Below are 7,856 nucleotides of genomic sequence, written 5' to 3' on the forward strand. Positions count from 1 at the left end.
CTGCTGCTTAGGCTGCCTCACAGACGATCGGGCTCCTGAGGGTCCCCTGGAGGTGGGTCCAGGCGCCCCCAGGTGACTCTTAAGTCTGAGACTCTGGGGGTGACTCCTGGTCAGGGTGGGACGTAGGCCGCACCTGGGAACTTGGAAATACTGATCCCTGGGCCCCATGCCACACCCGAAACAGCTCCGAGGAGCGGGCAGCCCCAGTGCACCCTCAAGTGTGAGAGCTTCCTGTCTCCAGCAGGGCCTCTTGAACTTTGTTCAAACACTAGGACTTAGGTTTGAGAAAAGAGATTCAGTTTGCATGCTTAGTCATTCAGTTGTGTCCAACTCTTTGCAACTCTTTGAACTGTAGCCCACCAGGCTCCTCTGTGCATGCGATTCTCCAGGCCAGAACACTGGAATGAGTTGCCGTACATGCCAGGGGCTCTTGCCCACCCAGGGATTGAACCCATGTCTCTTACGTCTCCTGCATTGGCAGCCGAGTTCTTTATCACTAGTGCTGCCTGGCTTCCCTGATGGCTCAGCTGTAAAGAATCCCCTTGCAACGCAGGAAACAGGAGATGCGCGTTAGATCCTTGGGTTGGGAAGATCCCCTGGAGGGGGAAATGGCAACCCACTCCAGTATTCCTCCCTGAAAAGTCCCATGGACTTTTAGCTTAGTGGCCTACGGTCCTTAGGGTTTCAAAGAGTCGGATACAAATGAGCGAATAAGCACCTGGATTTAGCCAATTAACAATGTTGTGATAGTTTTACGTGAATAGCATAGCCATATATATATATATACACATGTATCCACTCTCCCCCAAACTCGCCTCCCATCCAGGCTGCCACATAACACTGAGCAGGGTTCCATGTGCTATACAGTGGGTCCTTGTTGGTTATCCATTTTAAATGTAGCAGTGTGCACGTGTCCATCCCAAACTCCCTAACCACCCCTCCGCCTGGCAACCGCAAGTTCGTTCTCTAAGTCGGTGGGTCTGTTTCTGTTTTGTAAGTTCATTTGTATTGTTTCTTTTTAGATGCTACGTATAAGGGATGTCTTATGATGTTTCTCCTCTGTCTGAGAACTGTCAGGGTTCTATAGTAGTTCACCCTACACCTACATCCCAGCCCCAGATGGCAAAAGGGCTGGGCAGCTATTCCCAGCAGCCTACACTTCTAGGAGGGACTTTGCCATGGCTAATGAGAGGCTGCGGGTTCTAATGACCACAGGATGTCAGGAGCAGAAGCAACTGAATGTATTTTTGCTGGTACCTGTTAAGAGCCACGTTTTCCTTGAAGAAGCCCATCACCCCAGACATGCCCAGGTGTCTAGGAAGATCCAAGGCAAGGTCGATGAATTCATCTATTCTGGGTTGACTAGCTGTTGTTATTGTTCAGTCGCTAAGTTGTGTCTGACTCTTTGCAACCTCACGGACTGTAGCATGCCAGGCTTCCCTATCCTTCACCATCTCCCAAACCTTGCTCAAACTCACGTCCATTGCCTCAGTGATGCCACCCAACCATCTCATCCTCTGTCGCCCCCTTCTCCTCCTGCCCTCAATCTTTCCCAGCATCAGGGTGTTTTCTAGTGAGTCGGCTCTTGGCATCAAGTGGCCAAAGTATTGGGAAGTGACTCTCCTTAAATTTATATCCACCCTGAATTGGTGAATGGGCCCTTCTGTGGAAACAGAGTCTCTACAGATGTGATCAAGTTCAGATGAGGTCTTGTTCATCATCAGAGCGGGAAGCCCATGGCTGTCTTCTGAGGATGATGTCTTGTTCTGTGTTGGGGGCGGGGATCAGAGGGTGGGAGGGAGGCAGCCAGGCTCTGGAAGGTACGGCAGGGGCCACAGCTGTGCTGGAGCCTGGCTAAGGGGCTGAGGAGGGGCTGGGACCACCAGGCAGGATCTGGGTCTGGGGCTCTTAACCTGAGGGTGCCTGATTCCCAAGGGACCTATGGAGAGAATTCACGAGCTTGGATGGGAGAAATGACATCTCTGCTGTTAGAAACCTTTAATCAAATCAAGGTCATAAATATAGGACCGAAATTGTTGTCAGCAGTTTCTGGGGCTTTGCCATCAGTAACAATCACAAATGCGTTCACATCACATTCCAATTGTGAATCTCTCAAAACGACATTTATGCTGATCATGCCTTCAGAATTACAGTTGTTATTAGACTTGCCGCTGGATATTATTTCACTGAGCACATATATTACAACTGCCATTTTGATAACTGGTTGCCTTTGGATTCCACTTATTTACTATTAAGCTTTCAAAAACATTCTGATTTATTCTGATGACTGGGTCTGACTGCAGAGGAGCTCAGGGTGTCAAGAAGGCTATCAGACCCCTGTAGCTGTACCCTGGGGCGGTCCTTGGGGGGCACAGGGGTGACAAGGGACTCTGCTTTCTTTGTCCCAGAGAGAAGGATCCTTGCCGGGGCGTCTGACCCAGGAGACCAGGTGTCAGGTCCCCACGGGCCACCTGCCTGCAGTTCCCAGGGCGACCAGCAGGTGGCAGCCCTTCTCAGCCATGCTTCTGCAGTTTCCTCCTTCCAGGGCAGCCTGTGGGCGCCAGAGGAATGCAAGGGCCACGGAGGGTGTGGGTCCTGGCAGCTGAGGCACCCACAGATGCATGCACCTGTGCACACGTGTGAATACACAGGCACACGCCACATGCACATGCATGCCCACACTGACAGCTGAAGGAGCCTACCTGGGAATCAGCTTCCAGAACATCCTACCCTTTCCAGGATGGAAGGCATCCCCAGGACCCTTGCACTTGGGAAGTCCTTGCAGGAGAGGAACCTGCATTGTTCTTTCTCATCTCTTCCTTCCCTAATAGTTTTTCTGAGGTGTCCGCAGGTCAGCACAAGCCAACAGCTCCAGCCACGAAAAGAATCCAATTGCAGCTGAGGTGGGCTTCCCAGCTGGCCCTAGTGGTAAAGAACCCGCCTGCCAGGGCAGAAGATATAGTGAAATGTGGGTTTGATCCCTGGATTGAGAAGATCCCCTGGAGAAGGAAATGGCAACCCACTCCAGTATTCTTGCCTGGCGAATCCCACGGACAGAGGAGCCTGGCAGGCTGCAGTCCATAGGGTCACAAAAAGTCAGACACGACTGAGCGACTTAGCACACGGGAGGTGGGGTGAGGTGTAGACCGGAGCCCCGGCCTGGCTCCCAGACCTCGGGCAAGCGACTTAACCTGTCCAAGCTCTAGTTTCTTTGTGTTGCACGATTTGTATAAAGACTGAACTCTCACAGCTCAATGTCTATAAGACCAACCATGCAAGTGAAAAACGAGCCAAGGACTCGAATAGACACTTCTCTAAAGAAGACATACAAATGGCCAATAAACACATGAAAAGATGCTCAGTATCATTAGTCATAGGGCAAACACAAAACCACAATGAGAAGCCACTTCATGCCCACTGGGATGGCTCTAACAGAGAAAACGAAACGCGATCAAACCGAAACAGAAAACGGCAAGTATGGGGACGCACAGGAACCCTCATACGTCGCTGGTGAGAATGTAAACTGCTAGACAGTTTTGGCAGTTCCTGAAAAAGTTCAACATAGAATTACCACGTATCCACATGTGCTCAGTCGTGTCTGACTTTTTGTGACCCCGTGGGCCAGGCTCCTCTGTCCATGGGATTCTCCAGGCAAGAACACTAGAATGGATTGCCACACCCTCCTCCAGGGGATCTTCCCAACCCAGGGACTGAACCTAGAATTGCCATATGACCCAGCAATTCCACCCCTAGATGTATGCCTAAAAGAACTGAAAACAGAGACTCCGATACTTGTTCATGAATGTTCATGGCAGCCCTACTCTCAAGAGCCCAAAGGTGGAAAGAGCTCACATATACATCAGCAAGAGAATGAATGAGCAAACTGTGGTACATACTGCGTGGAATATGGAATATTGCGTGTGTGCTCAGTCTCTCAGTCATGTCCGACTCTTTGCAACCCCATGCAACCTCTTTGTGGCCCGCCAGGCTCCTCTGGCCATGGAATTTTCCAGGCAAGGGTACTGGAGTGGGTTGTCATTTCCTGCTCCAGGGGATCTTCTCGACCTGACCCAGGGACTGAGCCTGTATCTCCTGAGTCTCCTGCATTGGTAGGCAGATTCTTTTCCACTGCACCATCTGGGAGGCCCTCAGTGGAATATTATTTGGCCTTAAAAACTAATGAAATGCCACTACAATAAGAATAAACCGCAAAAGTATTATGCTCAGTGAAAGAAGTCCGCTGTGAAAGGCTACACATGTGTCATTATTCCATTTGTACTGTGTCCAGAACAGGCAAATTCATAGAGAGAGAAAGCAGATTGGTGGTTGTTGGGGGTTGGAGGAGGGAGGGAGGAATGGGAAGGGATTTGTTTTTACAAAATATGGGGAATAACATTTATTATATTCATACTGTACACATACAACTGGCAACAGGGTTAGGGGACTGTTTAGTTAGGGTTAGGGGACATGTTTCTGACTTAATGGTAAGACATGATTTAATACATGAATATCACAGGGACTTCTGCTGGGAGCTCCATTAGGTGAGTCACCACATTCTGGGACAAATATTGGGATAAATTTTCTTTTTTTTGCTGGGGAAGGGATTATTTAATCCAACTGTCTGCAACCTCTTTGGCACAGTACTGGTTTCGAGGAAGACAACTTTTCCAGGGACCAGGGTTGGGGCGGGGGGAGGTGGGTGGTTTCGGGCTAATTCAAGCACATTACATTTTTGTGCACTTTATTTCTATTATTATTATATCAGTTCCACCTCAGATCATCAAACATTAGAATTTGGAGGTGGGGAACCCCTGGTTTAATGGGTAGTGGGCATTGTTGGGGATGGTGAACAAAGTTTTGAAACCACAGAAAGGTGGTTGTACAACATTCCAAATGCATTGAATGCTACTGAATCGTTCACTTTAAAGTGACCCGTTGAATGTTATGTGAATTTCATGCATTTTTTCTCCCCCAACAAAAGAAAAGCAAATGGGTGCATTTTCCAAGCAGTCATTCGGAGAATGTTCGGGCAGCATTGACAAGCCTGGCACAGGGGCCCAGAAGAACTGGGAAACACGTGTCCTTTTTTCCCAGCAGGTTGGGCACATATCAGAGTCCGAGTCAGTGGTGAGTTAGGATTGTGGAGGCCCCGGGCAGCAAGCGGCCTCCCTGCCTCCCTTGCAGGCAGATGGATTGGATGCCATCTTTGCGGTCTTTTCATTTTCTTCCCCGAAGTCCAGTGTGCTTCCAGGAACCGGCAGCAGGGGGTGTTATAAGCTAGCTGCAGAGCAGGGGATGGGCGCCCGGGCCTCTGGAAGGCTCTGCGGCTCCAGCTCCGGCTGTCGTTTCCAGCTGATCTCCAATACCCCCAGACCCCCAGACTGCCAAAGAGCGTTTGATGGGAACCAGGCCACTCCTAGCCCACCCCCCACCCCCAGGAGGGTGGGGCAGGTGCTGTGTCTTCTCTCAAACAGAAACCACAGCCTTCTGGCCCCAAACAGGTTGGAATCAGTTCTAAAACGCTGAAGGGCCCCCAGGGAAACACAGAAAGAGCCACGGGCTGTCAGGAGCTGGTGCCTCTTCTTCACATTCTCCCTGGGGAACATGCCTGAAACCTGGCCGGTGCCCAGCATCCCAGACCACAGCCACGAGGGTTCTGCTGGCCACATGTGGCTCTTCTGTCAGAAGATCACCAGGCTTCCCTGGGAGATGCTCTGGGATTCTGAGCTCAAGGTGGGAGAGGCTGAGGGGAGCTACAAAGAGCTTGGAGTGCCTTTTGGTAGCATCACCACCAGCTCTACCCAGGGCGACCTACACGCTTCTGCCAGCTTTTAACATGTATTAGGAAAAAAGGTTCTTGCCTGTGATCCATTTATTCTTATATTTCACCTTGGACACAATTAACATTCTTCCTGCCTTCAGGTTCAACCCACAATGACACCAGTGCCCTCACTCTTGACAACGTTGGATTTTTTTTAACCTGAGGCTTGAGCTCCCAAGAAACAATAGAGGTTAATGGGACGCTCCCCCCTCCACACCCCCGCCACCTCCTTTGCACTCAGGAAGATGGCTTATTGCAAAGAGTTACCCTTCTTCGCCCTACCCCCATTTTTGCCCATGACAACCCATGGCCAGACGCAGATGCTCAAAATCCTTTTCTTTGCCTCATAATGATGACCTGAACTGCTTGTCTCCACCGGCTGATCCTTTTGAATAGAGTCTGTCTTCCTGAGTCTGGATTTATCTTTATTTAACACTCTTGGGAGACGGTTGCTGATGACTCAATGTAGGTTTCAGGAGGTCTTGAGCAGGTGATGTCAGAAGCCTGCCCACCCACCTTCGGTTCTAAATGGGAGCTTACGTTGTTGGAAAAAGTGCTTTTGTGTTCAGACAGGCTGGATTCTTGGGAACATGGTGCCGCTGGATGCTGGACGGTATCCACCCTCTCCCACCCCGGGTGCCCCAATGGTTGGCCCTGAGTAATCACCTCTAGGTCAACATTCAGCATACAAGCCAGAAGGCAGGATTAGCTGACTCAAAGACCTGGAGGCAGAGGAACTCGGAGGCTTGCTCTTTTCTGGGAACGGGGCAGGGGGAAATTCAACAAAAAGGACGCATAAATGAATCACTCAGTGGTGTCTCCTGCCTGAGTGATATCTCTGCCCAAGGTAGCAGAGCCACTGTGAGGCAGCAGGGCTGGGATTTGACTTCCTGGCTCGCCGGGCTGCCACCCGTCCTGGTGGGCTCCCCAGCGGCTGGTCCTCGGGCTTTCAGAGGGACCCACCTGTCCCAGGTGTGGCCGTGAGGGAGGTGGGGCCGCAATGGCTTCTCCAACCACCAGGGGGCGCCAGGGCTCCAAGGAGGGGGAGGGGAAGGCCCTGTAGTTGGGTCGAGAGCAGAAACAGAGGGTTCAAGGTCCTGGTCCCAGGTTCTTACATCCTCCCAACAGCCCTGCAAGACCATCCAAGTGGGGCTGCCTGGGTTCAGATCTTTGCAAATGTGTGACCTTGGATAAGTCATTTTGCTCTTCTGAGCCTTGGTTTCCCTGTCTCCTTTGGGGGAAATCATGGTGCCAACCTAGGGGACTCTGTGCCCCGTGCCCCATGCTCCATGGTTGCTGCTGCTGCTGCTGCTAAGTCACTTCAGTCGTGTCCGACTCTATGCGACCCCATAGGTGGCAGCCCACAAGGCTCTCCTGTCCCTGGGATTCTCCAGGCAAGAACACTTAGGACCCAGCAAACAGTAACTGTGACACATATTCAATCCCCTGGAGAAGGAAATAGCAACCCATTCCAGTATTCTTGCCTGGAAAATCCCATGGACAGAGGAGCCTGGCGGGCTACAGTCCCATGGGTCACAAAGAATAAGACATGGCTCAGCAAGTAAACAATAAATACTTATTCAATACAACTGAATCGCTTTGCTGTTCACCTGAAATTAAAGCAGCATTCTAAATCAACTATGTGCTTGTGCTCAGTCGCTCAGTCGTGTCTGACTCTTTGTGACCCCATGGCTGTAGCCCAACAGGCTCCTCCGTCCATGGCATTCTCCAGGCAAGAATATTGGAGCAGGTTGCCATTTCCTACTCGAGGGGATCTTCTCAACTTAGGGATTGAACCCAAGTCTCTTGCCTCTCTTGCATCGACAGGCAGATTCTTTACCACCAGTGCCATCTGGGAAGCCCATGCTCCAGTGCAAAATAAACTTTAAAAAATACATAGTAACTGCTACTACTACTAGTATATTATCAACCCAATCTACAGCCAGGGAAACTGAGGCCCAGGGAGTCAGGGTCATGGGCACACAAAAGCTGGACTGGTACTTCCCCACCTGGATGTGATTCAACACACCATTGG

The sequence above is a fragment of the Bos indicus genome, chromosome 25, assembly GCF_029378745.1.
Source record: "Bos indicus isolate NIAB-ARS_2022 breed Sahiwal x Tharparkar chromosome 25, NIAB-ARS_B.indTharparkar_mat_pri_1.0, whole genome shotgun sequence".
NCBI classification, from domain to species: domain Eukaryota; kingdom Metazoa; phylum Chordata; class Mammalia; order Artiodactyla; family Bovidae; genus Bos; species Bos indicus.